The 15709-nt window shown below is 44.3% G+C and overlaps 1 protein-coding gene and 1 long non-coding RNA gene across 10 annotated transcripts in view; one reads left to right on the forward strand and one right to left on the reverse strand.

Annotated features, from left to right (window-relative positions):
- Positions 1–12082, reverse strand: part of AZIN1 (antizyme inhibitor 1) — a 37766-nt gene extending 25684 nt beyond the window's left edge. For 7 of the 8 annotated variants that reach the window (XM_038000218.2, XM_038000221.2, XM_038000219.2 and 4 more), the window contains exons 1-2: positions 11685–12082; positions 6148–6285 (exon numbers count right to left, since the gene is read on the reverse strand). The gene's annotated coding sequence lies outside the window, so the exon portion shown is untranslated. The remainder of the gene's footprint in view (positions 1–6147; positions 6286–11684) is intronic. The other variant, XM_008001265.3, reaches the window with a different exon arrangement.
- A 78-nt stretch (positions 12083–12160) lies between these two features.
- Positions 12161–15709, forward strand: part of LOC140712232 (uncharacterized) — an 80932-nt gene continuing 77383 nt past the window's right edge. For both annotated transcript variants that reach the window (XR_012093735.1, XR_012093736.1), the window contains exon 1: positions 12161–12504. This is a non-coding gene — a long non-coding RNA (uncharacterized lncRNA). The remainder of the gene's footprint in view (positions 12505–15709) is intronic.

A 15709-nucleotide genomic window follows, 5' to 3' on the forward strand; every position in this document is an offset into this window, starting at 1 on the left:
ATCATTCCTTTGTTACTTAATCGTTTTATTCTTCTATGCAACCCTAAAACAGTGTTGGGCAGTATGGTACTTTACATTCTGGTACTAGAGTCCTTATTCCACTGACTGGCAGTTCAAGTAGCACTGATCCAGGGACTACAGTCTATACCTGGGACTGGAACTGCTAAATTGTTAGTGGCAACCAGCTTTCAAGTTTTTTGCTCATTTTCTTGTTTTTGCCTTTTATTTATCTGAAGGAGCTCTTCATGAATTAAGGATAGCAAACCTCTCATTAGGAGGATTATTTTGAGGAGGATTGTTTTGTCGGAATTTCCATGTTGAACATACCAGAATAACCCCATCCTACCTTTGGTCATGCCAAATATAACATGTTCATGCTGAACCTACATGAGCTAAGAAAATACCAAACTTGTTTGGGAGATCTTTGCAAACTGGGCATCAGAGGATCCATGCAGTAAAGAGCAAGAAGCAGATAAAAAGTGATCTGAAGTCAACATAAAGCTCATACTGCCAACCACAGTGGCTAACCCCTGTAATCTCAGCACTTTGGGAGGCCGAGGAGGGCAGATCACCTGAGGTCAGGAGTTAGAGACCAGCCTGACCAACATGGCGAAACCCTGTCTCTACTAAAAATACAAAATTAGCTGGGCATGGTGGTGTGCGCCTGTAATCCCAGCTACTTGGGAGGCTGAGGCAGAAGAATCGCTTGAACTAAAGAGGCAAAGATTGCAGTGAGCCGAGATTGCACCATTGCACTCCAGCCTGGACAACAAAAGCAAAACTCCATCTCAAAAAAATAATAGTAAAAAAAAAAAAAATTAGTAGGGCGTGGTGGCATGCACACCATGGCTGGACCTCATGATGGCTGGCTATGGCCTAGGCAGGTTGAACCTGACCATCCTAAACCCTGTAACCCAGTATGCTATACAGTATTTTCTACTCATGCGTAATGTAAAGAACAATGGATTATCAAAAAGGATAGCTAAATATCTGCTTTAGTTAACTTGTGACAAATTTGATGATTTGACTGGGCATGGATGACCCTGGAATGGAAGAAGGACAAAATATCTGTGCTCCCTGGGGCCTTATCAGTATATAAGCACTTCACTTGGAAGAGTCTCCTTAGGCTTACCTGAACAATGGGCAGTCTAGAACAGTAGCCTACCATATACTAGATTTTATAGTTTATAAGCCCTTCTCATATATGCAGTATCTCATTCATCCTAATGGAAGTTGAATATCGCAAAAGGGATTGGTTTACCTGGGGCTGGGGTGGGGTGTGGGGAGACCCAAACTGGAAAACTCTGAAACAGGCTGGGTGAAGACTGTGATGGAAAACACAGATTGGTAGTATTAATTTTCTCAGCTAAACTAACCTCTGTAATAAATGCAAAAGCCATTTACCTCCTTTAAAAACTGGTCTATGGCCGGGCGCGGTGGTGCATGCCTGTAATCCCAGAACTTTGGGAGGCCAAGGAAGGCGGGTCATAAGGTCAGGAGTTCGAGACAAGTCTGACCAACAAGGTGAAACTCTGTCTCTACTAAAAATACAAAATTAGCTGAGCATGGTGGCACATGCCTGTAATCCCAGCTACTCATGAGGCTGAGGTAGGAGAATCGATGGAACCTGGGAGGTGGAGGTTGCAGTGCGCTGAAATTGTGCCACTGCACTCTAGCCTGGGCAACAAGAGCGAAACTCCATCTCAAAAAAGAAAGAAAAAACTGGTCTACATTGCTTTCCAATCTTTTTGACCTTCCTAAAAAAAATGCTATATTTGCTCAAAGCAAGAAATACCATGTCTCTAAAACTTTGTTTATCCATTAATATGCTAGTATTCACATTCTGCTTTTACAGAATATTTTTTTGCTACTTTACACAAGCACTGACACACCACTGACTCTACTTTATGCATGCCAAGGGGATAAACAGACTGTATTTCAACGATAGTGGTTTTACTCATCTTTTTGGTCAAAGAGTATCAACTGCCATTAATGAATGTTCTGTTAAATTTACTCATATCACAGTATCCTTAAAGTACCAAATATCATCTGTGAGAAATTAAATGGGAGGGGGGGAAGAGAAGAAAAAAAAAAGTACCAAATATCAAAACTAAAATTTTCCCCTTTCTCTGCAGTCAGGGTCAACAACCTCCCTTTTCTTTGAGACAGTCTTGCTCTGTCTCCTGGGCTGCAGGGCAGTAGCGCCATCTCGGCTCACTGCAACCTCCGCCTCCCGGGTTCAAGCAGGCCACAGCCTCCCTAGTAGCTGGGATTACAGGTGTGTACCACCATGCCCGACTAATTTTTGCATTTTTAGTAGAGACAGGATTTCGCCATGCTGGCCAGGCTGGTCTCAAACTCCTGACTTCAGATGATCCGTCGGCCTCGGCCTCCCAAAGTGCTGGGATTACAGGCATGCGGCACTGCACCCAGCGATAACCTCCCTTTTCTACTGACAATTTACAGTGAAACATGAGGAAGGAGTACCAGCAAATTAATAAAGAACATCTTTCCAGCCAGGTGCAGTGGCTCACACCTATAATCCCACCACTTTCGGAGGCGAGGGGGGAGGGAGGAGGATCACCTAAGGTCTGGAGTTCAAGACCAGCCTGGCCACATGGTGAAACTCATCTCTACAAAAATACAAAATTTAGCCGGCCATCATGGTGGGTCCCTGTAATCCTAGCTATTCTGGAGGCTGAGGTGGGAGAATCACTTGAACCAGGGAGGCGGAGGTTGCAGTGAGCCAAGATCGCACCACTGCACTCCAGCCTGGGCGACAGAGGGAGACTCCGTCTCAAAAAAAAAAAAAAAAAACACCTTTCCTAGTTAAAATAATCCTAATTAGGTAGGGAGCTCCTACTAAGGCATGTGTACATACTAGGAGACAAAATGTGAATATTTAAAATACTGATGTTCTTCTGAAGTTCCTACATGAATATATAGAGTTGACTAATCACAACCACGTAAAAAAAAATTTTTAGAGTCCATTTAAGCAAATCAATTAACTGAATCCCTTTTCCACACTGTACAACATTAAAGAGTATGTGATAATGGTTAATTCAATCTGACCTCATCACTGGATCAACTATGAGAAGCAAACTTAGCTTTCCACATTTTAAAATATTTTCCATTAGGCTAATTCATTAATTATAATTGAACCTACAACCAAAATAAACAGAAAACTAGTCCACTGGAAAACCTTTACTCCAGCATCAAGATCTAGGGGATTTCCTTTTTTTTTTTTTTTTGAGACAGAGTTTTGCTCTTGTAGCCCAGGCTGAAGTGCAAGGGCATGATCTCGGCTCAATGGAACCTCCACCTCCTGGATTCAAGCGACTCTCCTGCCTCAGCCTCCCAAGTAGTTGGGATTACAGGTGCCTGCCACGACGCTTGGCTAATTTTGTATTTTTTTAGTAGAGATGGGGTTTCACCATGTTGTCCAAGCTGGTCTTGAACTCCTGACCTCAGGTAATTCATCGCACCTGGTCTACGGGATTTCTTAAAAGGCTCGCAAAAACTTTTTCACAATTAGGGGCCCATTAATCTTTGATATTGACCTTAAAATATTTTGTTAAGATATTTTTACAGTGTTCACATACTACATCATACACACATTCTAAGTTATGAAAGAAAAGGATTGTGTAAGCAACTTCCAAAGTTTCCAGACACTTAATGGAATTAACTATCTCAAAATTCAGGTGGTTGATTTAAAACCTAACTCTGAAGCCAATTCTGGATTCTCAGACTACCTGCACTGGAATCCTAGTGGACCAGTTCAAGTAGAGTTCATATAGCTACATGCTTTGCAATGCTATGGGCCAAATAATTTCCATGAAGACCGTTTTAACTCCTTTTAATGGTTTCCAAATAATATTGTTGATCTACAGAAAATTAACGCCAGGATTTTGGTGTCCAATAGAGCAAACTGTTACTGATTTGTAAGGATAAACACATTCCTGGAATGCGGAATTTTCTCTTGCCAATTTTACAAATTCTAGTCAAGAAACTTTTGGGGCCAGGTATCTTTGTGAATTCAGAATTCTCCAGATTTTTGAACAATAATGTAGTACACATACTTTACATATGTTATGTAATACTCTTCAGGAGAATGAGTCAGCACCCTGCAACCACAATATTTCTGCAGCAAAATTTAGGAATATTAACACTAAATGGGATAAGTAAAGACAAAAATAGCTTCAAATCAGCACAGATTCAGGTCAAGCTTTTTTTTTTTCCCCCAAATCAGTTAAGGTTACATTAAGGAAGCTATAAAAAAAATTATTTTAAAGACTTTTTGGATTTCAGAATGCTATGAAAAAGGGATTGTGTACCTGAAGCTTTATAGCAAAGCATCAAATATGAGACATGCAAAATTAGAAGATTACTTGTGAACATTTAAACAAGTTACATTTGTTTGACATAATATACACTGTACCTGGGCATAATAAAGTTAAAAGTCAGTCACTCTGGCTGCCAGAACCTGCAGAATAAATAATCTTTAGCTTCTATCTGCTCCCATTCCTCCTACCCAAAAAGGAGGAAACACTACAGACTTTCTGAATCCTACATTATTGATCTAAAGACTACTTTTCCCTGATTTTGCAGAATCATTCAGCTCACTGACAACAGTCTCAAGTTTCTAAGAGGAAACACCAGTAGAAATATTAAATATAATGCAAGGTAACTTTTCTTTAAAGCAAGAGACTTGAATTAAAAGAAGGATTATCTTTTATTATGGTCTTCCTCAAAAGATGAAGCTTATTCTTAAATTTCTGCCTTGGAACCAATCCACGACTATGATGGTAACTAACAGATCGCACCACCCAAAAAGGTTTTAAATCTCCAAGCCAACTTGGGAGAAAAACAGCAGGTATGTTGCAAACAGAACAGATGGACTAACAAAAATTAGGCAACTGACTTAGTATTGAAATGGCGATGACCCCGCTTCTCTTTAATATGCACACAAGCCACCTGGATATAGACTCTGATTCAGGTTTGGGTGAGGTTGAGATTCTGTATTTCTGTTCTAGGTGAGGATGCTCATGCAATTCATCTGAAGACTACACTGCATAACCAAGGACAGTAATATACTCAAAAAAGAAATTATGACAGTTTAAGACAAAAAGAACTGTTCCAATCCAACATTATGTTATAGCTGGGATTCAAAACACAGGCATTTGCTCCAATTTACACAGGTAGGAGAGAGCCAGTACGGGAAACCCTCTAGTCAACATTCTAAGTCAAAGCTTTCAAGAAATCTTACTATTTAAACTGTGTTTCCTTCTCTTTAGCCTTAAAAATCTGAGTTTAAAATTCTAATTTGTATTAACATCAAATGTTTGCTTTAACATACTCTAATTAGAGCAAACATTTTTATCCAATAGGGATCTGTTTAACAAGATCAGATTAAAGAAACACTAAAACTGATACCCTCAGCTTTCCTGAAAACTTACCTCCAAGTCTCTGACCAAACTTAAAAACGCTTAAATTTTAATACCAAAATCCAAATTTCCATAAAAGTCTATACACCACAGAATTTATGAACCTACACAAATCTAGCAGCCCAAATTTAGTTTACTGTGGAATTACATTTTGCACAGGGGTTCAATTCTAAAGTAAAATCCACACATAGAAAAGCAAGTATAGTTAAAAACTATCCTTGAAAATATTTTTAAAATAGATACATATAAATATATAAATTTATATATATCTAAGTATTTAATACCATATATATTTAGATATATATATAAATTTAGATAATACATGTAGCTCTGTCATCTTTCAGCAAGTCCTCTAAAAACAATCCGTTTTTCCTACCAGCTGAGTAGCAAAAATCATTTCACTAAATGGTTGAATGATGTAATAAACTACAACTTAAATCCCAAAAGCCCTCTTCAACTTATATTTTCTAAGTTATGCATTCAAGACAAAGTTTTAAACGATCCAGTCATTGATAAACAATGCACATAACTAAAGCAGTCAAGTCTGTAAACGGTAACTGTCATATCTCTATTTCAGAAATTTAAAAGTCACTACACTTTAAGAGGTAAATACAATTTCAAATTCTGAAAAATACTAAGCAAGGCAGCACTCTTCCTTAGATTTTAAAGACCTCTTCCTCCACCAACAAATGCAAATACTCACATGGACAAGTTGGGAGATGGAACCCCCCTATCATCAGCTAGGTTCCCAAGGTGGCTCAGCGTTGAAGTCGAACTGCTCTCTATACAGCACTTCTCCTAGGCCCTCTGGGTAGTTGTATACTTGGTCAGAAAGTTCGCCCTAAAAGGAGGAAATAGAAGTAGCAGAAGATAGTCCTATGTTAAAAAAAAAAGTTTAGGCTGACTTAAACATAAATACATGCTCCTTTTATAACAATGTTTCATTAAAGTCACATTACACAAATGATGTTTTCAAAGGGTTTACCCCAGTACCAAGTACTTTATGTAGTAAACATTTCCAAGCTGCTGTACTATTAAAAATTAACAGAACTCGATGTCATGGCCATCTTACCAAGTTGTTTTATCTGCCAACTCATGAGTTACCAACCTTCATTTTTGAAAATGAAAACTTCATTTTTGCTTTTATTTGTCCTCTAAAACTCCACATTTTTAAGTGACCCAGAATTTAAAAAATTCCAAGTACCCCCACCAATCTAATGTATATGCAAGACTTTATATGAATAATGTACTAGCATGATGTAGTAGTTTGGAACCACCCGGAACACTCTTTTACTCCTCAAATAACTTCTTTGCCTTTTACACTTTAAGTGTAAAATTCCACCACAATACCAAAAGAAGATTTTAACTTAGCTAATGCATTATATATGTATCTAAGCTAACTTTTGAGAAACATAAAATAACTTGAGAACTACCTTATAATATTAAGCAACTAATCTCTTAAGATTTATCTCCTCATATCTAACCTATTTAAGACATAATTCATTCTATTATCACCAGCAGCAAATAAATGTGATAAGTGCACAGCACACTATAAAACATGCTGGGTGAGTTTTAGACATTGTTATCACTCATCACCTCTAAGCTAAAATGATATACCTATGTTTCTATTTGTAATTCAGTGGTTACTGTTTTAAAGTAATATAATCTGATGGTATTTGCTAGAAAGGGGTGGTAAGAAGGAAGCCAGAAAACCAGAAATTATAAAGTCAAGAGTTGGAGGGATTTTAGAAGCACTGAAGGCATACCTAAAGTGTATCTCACCAGGATCAGGGCACTCCTGGTGGAGGCAAAATGTTTCATCTATCTAGGAGGAGAAACTGATCACATGCTCAATGAATGACATTTATGGATAATGAGGAAAGAACTCCTACAAACATGCAATGATGATAATAATCTTACATTAGATTCCAAATAATGTACTACTCCATAACAAACATTCTGATTCTTTCAACACCGACATAATTTTTTAAATAAATAAAAAGTTGAGTCATGATGGGGACAGATCATTCTCAATTATCCTAAGGAATAGGATCAGATACCCTGGGTAAGACATTATTCATCTTTTCCTCAATACATATATCCACAGCTATTTTGCTGCTTAATGCAACCCAAGAGCAATGATGTGAAACATTAAGGACACTAAATGTCAGACATTCCAGAATGTTCCTCAGTGAGAACCCTACATTTCCATTTAACAAAAAGATACTAGTAGGGAATGAAGGCTCTAGAATTTGAAAGGCATTATTTAAATAGAAAAAATAAGGCTAGACGCAGTGGCTCCGAGCCAGCGGATCACTTGAGGCCAGAAGTTCAAGACCAGTCTGGTCAACATGGTGAAATCCCATCTTCTATTAAAAATACGAAAATCAGCTGGGCGTGGTGGTGCACACCTGTAATCCCAGCTACTCAGGAGGCTGAGGCACGAGAACACCTGTAATCCCAGCTACTCAGGAGGCTGAGGCACGAGAACCGCTTGAACTCAAGAGGCGGAGGTTGCAGTGAGATTGTGCCACTGTACTCCAGCCCAGGCAACAGAGGGAGACCCTGTCTCCAAAAAGAGAAAACAAAAAAGAAGAAAAGATGACCCAGGTGTGGCAGTATGCACCTATAGTCTCAGCTACTGAGGAGGCTAAGGCAGGAGGACTGCTTTGAGCCCAAGAGTTTGAGTCCAGCCTGGGCAATACAGCAAGACCCTGTCTATTGAAAAAGTGCATAGGATAAGCACATTAAGATAAACATACAGGATAGATAGAATGTTTATCCTGACAGAATAAAAAAGCATGAAGAAGGAGTTGTTAAATGGAAATGCAGAGAAAAGGCAGTATGGAAAAAAATAAATTATTTTCACTTAGAATGGTGTATGTAAACACTGCAAATTCTCCAACAACACCTTAGAGAATAGCACAGAGAGGGCTCAGTTGGTCAGTAAGATACAAGAAGCATTTTATGTAATTTTTAAAAATTTTATTTTCTTAAAAAATAGAGACGGGGTCTCACCATGTTACTCAAGTTGGTCTTGAATTCCTGAGCTCAAGTGATCCACCCGCATCAGCCTTCCGAAGTGCTGGGATTACAGGTGCAAACCACCGTGCCCAACTACAAAAACTTCCTATCACTTTGACAGTAACTATTCCAAACTTAGTATCTTAAATCAGTATGTCTCTGAAAACCAATGCCTTTACCAATGATTTTTAAAATTGTTCTGTGGTATTCTTTATAAAAACCCCAAACCCCAGTTTAATCATGAGAAAAACATCAGGTAAACTCCAAGTTTAGGGGAGGGGAGTATTCTACCAGATATCTGACAGTGCTTTTCTAGACTGTGATAGTAATGAAAAACAAGGGAAGACTGAGAAACTGTCACAGACCAAAGGAAACTGGGGAAGACCTGACAACTAAATACAATGTGGTAACCTGGATTCTGGAACAGAAAAAAAGACATTAAAGAAAAACTGGCGAAATCCAAATATAAATCTCGAAAGTAGTTAATAGGGCCAAAGTCAGTTTCTTAGTTTTAACAAAAGTACTGTAATAATGTAAGATGTTTCTAATAACTGGGTGGTAAGTATGCAGAAACTATATCTCTGCGACTTTGCTGGGCAACTAAAATACTCCAAAATCAAGTTTATTTTATTTATTTATTTTTTGAGATGAAGTCTCTCTCTTGTCCCCCAGGCTGGAGTGCAGTGGCGTGATCTCAACTCACTGCAACCTCTGCCTCCCAGGTTCAAGCGATTCTCCTGCCTCAGCCTCTCGAGGAGCTGGGATTCCAGTCGCCTGCCACCACGGCCGGCTAATTTTTGTATTTTCAGTAGAGACGGGGTTTCAGTATGTTGGCCAGGCTGGTCTCGAACTCCTGACCTCAGGACTCCTGACCTCGATCCATGCGCCTCGGCCTCCCAAAGTGCTGGGATTACAGGCGTGAGCCACTGCGCCCGGCCTAATAAAGATTATTTTAAGAAAACCAACCAAGGGATAGTCACCTAATGGGCTAACACAAATAATCTACTGATAAAGACAACAGGGATGAATATTAAAAATGTGCTGAGTTAAAAGAAGCCTTTTACACCAAAGAATGCATACTGTATGATTCCATTCAAGCAGAAATTCTAGAATAGAAGAAAATAACCTATGGGTTTAAAAAAAAAATCAAGATCAGCCGGGCGCGGTGGCTCACGCTTGTAATCCCAGCACTGTGGGAGGCCGAGGTGGGTGGATCATGAGGTCAAGAGTTCGAGACCATCCTGGCCAACACAGTGAAACCCCGTCTCTACCAAAAATACAAAAAGTAGCTGGGCGTGGTGGTGGGCACCTGTAATCCCAGCTACTCGGGAGGCTGAGGCAGGAGAATCGCTTGAACCCGGGAGGCGGAGGTTGCAGCGGGCACTGCACTCCAGTCTGGGCGACAGAGCTAGACTCTATGTCAAAAAAAAAAAAAAAAAGATCATGGTTGGCTCTGTGGTGAGTGGGAGAGAATTTGAAAGGACAAGAAAAAACTTTTAAGGGTGATGGCGATGTTCTACATCTTGATAAAAGGTTTAGGTTACACAGCTGTATTTTTCTCAAAGTTTATCAAATTGCATACTTAACACTTGTGGGTTTACACTGATGTGAATTTTACCCTCTAAGATTTAAAAAATAGTAAGCGGTACTGAGCTCTATTTAATATGCATATACTAAAGTTGGAGGGGTGAAGTGTTCTGCTGTCTCCAGCTTAGTTTGAAATGCATCAACAAATAAGGCAAAATGTTAATTGCAGAATCTAGGTGGAAGCACAACTCTTTCACCTTCTGTTTGAAAGTGTATGTAATAAAACCTTGGGGGAGAAAGGCACTGACTACTCGACCTCACTTATCACCACCGATAATCAATTTCTTTTGGAGTCTTTCCTACTTAAACTCCTCGGGGCTTATTTCTCTTCATGAACAGCATCTGCACGCTCTAATTTATGTAAAAGAATTTAATCAATAATGAGGGCCTTTCTAGACAATCATGAGCCATATTTCTGCCAACCCCTGCTATATTTGACGTGCTCTGATGCACTTCTACTTTGTGCTTTGATGTATCTCTACGTCAACCTTTGCTGAGCGCAAAGCAATTCCCCCTCCTTTGAGTCCTTAGATTCCCACCCAGTCTGGGAATTCACGATAGAAACACGACGGGACACAGAACTAATACGACCAAGATGCCACCACAAAATCCAGTTAGATGTGCTGAAACATGGGGCGGTAAACTGTGTCCTCGACTGTTTCGGGTTTCGGAACCAGCAGCTTAGTCTATGAAACACTCCTTCAGGATAGATACCGTGTAAGTGTTAGAACACGTCACCACCACCAACCGTTGGCAGTCAAGACAGTAGCTGATAAGCCACCCGTCTACCAATCTGCCTCTTTCTGCCCAGGAACCGTGGCGCGGACGGAAAAACGAAGCCAGGGTGACTAATCCTCAGGCTCCAGGAGGTGACTGGGGTGAGTGAAGGCGACTTGACCCAATCAGGAGCGCCGCAGGGGCGGAGCAGCAGCCCCGAGGCTTCCAGAAGGGGCCAAAGGCCTCTCGCTCGCTACCTGACACCGGGGCTTCCCCGCCGCCAGGCCCCAAGTGGCGTCAACTTTCCTCCACCAGAGGGGGACCGCGCTCCTCGCGCCCCCCAGGAATCCGACTTCCTCCGCAGCTGTCACCAGAGGCCGGCGCGGGGCCCGCCCCACTCCATTCATAACCAGGACCCCAGTCGTTGTAGCCCACAGCGCCGCCCGCCCGCCGGGCTTCTGCAAGCGAAGGCGGCGGCGGCGCAGCGCGGGGTAGGGGCTGCGGGACCCCGGCCCCTCAGGGTTGCGGCCGGGCCCCCTCCCCGGAAACAGCAATGCACCACGGGAGAGGGGTGGGGGCCGCACGCCGCCTGAGGGGACGGTAACACCCGGCGGCTAGACCCCCGCGCGCGCCCCCACTCGCACACGCCCCCTCGCCCCAACCACTGCGGCTCCGGCTCCGCCGAGCGTCCAGCAGCCGCCCGAAGGTCCCAAGGCGCGGCCCGCCGCCCAGCCCCGCCGCCGCCGCCGGGGGCACAGACAGCCGCCACACATGCCGCCGCCGCCGCCATGTTCGAGACGGCCGGCTGCGGGGACGCCTAAGGGTGGCGGGGCCCAGCCGGAGACCCCCGGCCGACCCCCGAGGCCAGCCCCGCGTCCTGGCCCCTCCCGCGCTCCTCGGCTCGGTACTCACGTGAGATAACGGCCCAAAGAGTCGGGTAAAGCGTCTTCTCTTTTTCGGCGGAATTTTTAAAGAGGGATGTGGTTACCTTGAGCAGAAATACCCAAGGCGGCCTGGGCCATAGGCTGCGGGAACGACGTGGGGGTAAAAGCGCGGCACCGACACCAGCTGTGCAGCAGTGGCGGCGGCGGCCGAAGGAGAAATAGAACAGCGCAGGCAAAAGAAAGGCGCGGTCTGGGTGGGAAGAGGATTCGGACACGTAACACCGCAGAGCAGCAGAGTGAGAAAGGATGAGACGAGGCAGAGGAGGCGACGGCAAGGGAAAAAAGGAAAAAAAGAAACGCTGCGACCGCGATCTGAGCCTGAGAGTGTGAGAAGGCGGCGCCAGCGACGCCAGTATTTATATTAGGGGGCGTGGCCTGGTGACATCACAGCCGGCCGGGCAGCCGCGCGAGCTGGGCGGAGCGCGGCTGCCGCCCGGAGAAAACGGAGGGGGGGCGGAAGAGGAAGGAGGACTGAGCCTGGGAGAGAGAGGGGAGGGGGTGAGCGCGACCGGGTCATGCAGGTGCAGAGTGGCCGGTCGCTTCCCGCCCTCCTGCCACCCGCAGCTCCCCGGCAGGCGGAGGGCGGCCGCGTGGGTGTGGGCCGGGAGAGGGAGGCGGCTCGCCCGGAGCGCGCCGTCCGCCCGCCCCCTGCCGCCTCTCGGACGCCTGTGCTCACGCTGCCAGGCCCAGCGCATTGTGAGCCCGGTGGGGCTCCACGCTGGCAGCGTATGAGAGCTGTCCTGGGCCGGAGGTGGCGCGAGCCCTGTGCGGCCTAGGGTGGGCCTGGGGTAAGCCTGTGTGGGCGCCGCTGCCGAGCCTTCCCGTCGAGGTCCCTCCGCTTTGTGAGGCCTGTAGTCCACCCTGGGGACTGTCTTCCCCGGCTGAGGCGCCCGCCCTCGGGGATGCGGTACTCCTTTAGGGAAGCGAGTTCCTCTTGGCCAGAAAGGACCGGCCCAGTGTCCGGGTGTTAAAAAGGGTTGTGATCGCGTGAAAATGTCCTCAGTGCTCGTACGTTGCAATACGGTGCAGTGGAAATTTTTTAAAGGAATATGGCTTTTATGTCTTCATTTTTAAAAGGATTGGTGCAGTCAGTCCCAAGCAGGACCTGCTTTGGAGAGGGGATTACTGATGTTACAAGTGCACATTACTTCAATCACCTAGGTCTCATTTTCGCGGTCGTTTTAATTTTTCTACTTCGCAACAGACTTTTTTTTTTTTATTATTGTGGGTTCTAAGATATAGCTTTTAATTTATTTCCATCTTTTTTAGATGCCTTAGCACTAAATGATCGTGATCAGAGACCCCGAGTTCTTTCGTGCTACTACGCTTTGCAACCCAGACATATAGCACAAATGGAGTATGTATTGACACACCCCTCTAAAGTTAAGATCTTTGATATTAAGACTCTGACTTTTCCCCCTTTCATTCTTCTGAACCCTTTGTGTACTTTGAGCAGCACTGTGGTTGATTAATAAATAAATCATCAAATGTGAAAGGCAGAAAGCGACCTTCCTAAGTGGAAAAGTAGGATATCTTGCAAGGCTGAATGAAAGAGTATTCGGTAGAATCAGGAGCTGTGGACGCATTCCTGATTTTGTTTTTCCTTATTTTGCTCGGCTGTATCTTGGCTCTGTCTTTCATTTCTTGAAAGTTCTGTTCCATTCAGAACATTTAAAAGCACAGCCAATCACTAGACCCTCTCTGGTGGAGGAAGAAAAGCCAGAGATGAATACAACATTTGAAACCTTGCTTACAATCTAGTAGGGGAAATAAGACAGTGATACAAAATAAATTGTTGACTGACACAAATAAAATGCTACAAGGACCTAGTGGAAGGAAGAGATGATTGCAGCGAAGTGAGAGAAAGGCTGCTGGGGAAAGGTACCGAGTGATTTTGAGAAAAGCCGTTCTAGACAAAGGTGCTTCCTTTTCTCACCTGTTTGGTGATTTTTAGAGTAGATGTTCCAGTGTTCCAGGCAAGGGAAACGTGAGAGAAGGCCCAGAAGTGGGTGGGTTTAGAGAATTGTGAGTAGCCTTTCTGGTTCCAGCATAGGGGCATGGTTGGTTGCAAATGAGATTGAAAGAGTAGGTCGGGCGCGGTGGCTCAAGCCTGTAATCCCAGCACTTTGGGAGGCCGAGACGGGCGGATCACAAAGTCAGGAGATCGAGACCATCCTGGCTAACCCGGTGAAACCCCGTCTCTACTAAAAAAAAAATACAAAAAACTAGCCGGGCGAGGTGGCGGGCGCCTGTAGTCCCAGCTACTCGGGAGGCTGAGGCAGGAGAATGGCGTAAACCCGGGAGGCGGAGCTTGCAGTGAGCTGAGATCCGGCCACTGCACTCCTGCCTGGGCGACAGAGTGAGACTCCATCTCAAAAAAAAAAAAAAAAAAAAGAAATTGAAAGAGTAGATTAGGGTGACATCGAGAAGACATTGGAGGCTGGGCGCGGTGGCTCACACCTGTAATCCCAACACTTTGGTAGGCCGAGGAGGGCGGATTACCTGAGGTTGGGAATTCCAGACCAGCCTGACCAACATGGAGAAACCCTATCTCTACTACAAACTACAAAATTAGCTGGGCGTGGTGGCACATGCCTGTAATCCAGCTACTCAGGAGGCTGAGGCAAGAGAATCTCTAGAACCCGGGAGGCGGAGGTTGCAGTCAGCCAAGATCACACCATTGCACTCTCCAGCCTGGGCAACAAGAGTGAAACTGCGTCTCAAAAAAAAAAAAAAAAAAATTGGAACTTGGACTTTATTCTGGAACCATATAAACAGGAACATGATATGCTCAAAAATATGTTTTTTAAAAGATTACTCCAGCACCAGTGGATGGGATTGAAAAGAGGTAGAAAATTTGGAAGTGAAGGAAACTCATAGCAGTTTTGTGGCGTGTTTTTTTTTTTTTTTAAGTACTAAGGGGGCCGGGCGTGGTTGCTCATTTGGTGGCTGAGTGATGGTGTGGTGGCCTAGCAGTTTGGGAGGCTGAGGCGGACAGATCACTTGAGGCCAGTAGTTTGAAACCAGCCTGCCCAACATAGCGAAACCCTGTCTGTACTAAAACTACAAAAATTAGCCAGGCGTGCTGGTGCACGCATGTAGTCCCAGCTACACGGGAGGCAGAGGTTGCAGTGAGCTGAGATCGCACTACTGCACTCCAGCCTGGGCAACGGAGGTGGACTCTGTCTCAAATAATAATAATAATAATAAAAGTACTAAGGGGATTCAGAATGGCACAGAGAGTAGAGATAATCTTGACTTTCAAATGAGATGAGAAGGTGTCAAATGATTTGGGGATATTAAGCTTATCAACAGGGAGAATTCTGGAGCCATAAACAGAGATAGAAATAGAAGGACCCGGCCAAGCGAAGTGGCTCACGCCTGTAATCCCAACACTTTGGGAGGCCGAGGCGGGCGGGTCACGAAGTCAAGAGATGAGACCATCCTGGCCGACATGAAGAAACCCCGTCTCTACTAAAAATACAAAAATTAGCTGGGCGTTGTGGCGGGCGCCTGTAGTTCCAGCTACTCGGGGGGCTGAGGCAGGAGAATGGTGTGAACTCAGGAGGCGGGGCTTGCCGTAAGCGGAGATCACGCCACTGCACTCCAGCCTGGGCAACAGAGTGAGACTCCATCTCAAAAAAAAAAAAAAAAAAAAAAAAGGACCCAGTTTGGAGGGATTAAGATGAGGCTGGGATTTTTTGCTTTGTGTGTGTGTGTGCGCGCGACAGTGTGTCACTGTCACTCAGGCTGAAGTGGAGAGGTACAGTCTCACTGCAGTCTCCACCTCCTGGGACCAAATGATCATCCCACCTCAGCCTCTGAGTAGCTGGAACTACTGGTGCACCATCAAGCCCGGCTAATTTTTTGTGAAGACAGGTCTTGCCATGTTGCCCAGGTTGGTTTTGACCTCCTGGACTCAAGTGATCCACATACTTCGGCCTCGCAAAATGCTGGGATTATAGGCATGTGCCACCACACCAGGTCTGAGGC

This window comes from Chlorocebus sabaeus, chromosome 8 (assembly GCF_047675955.1).
Source record: "Chlorocebus sabaeus isolate Y175 chromosome 8, mChlSab1.0.hap1, whole genome shotgun sequence".
Classification (NCBI taxonomy): Eukaryota; Metazoa; Chordata; class Mammalia; order Primates; family Cercopithecidae; genus Chlorocebus; species Chlorocebus sabaeus.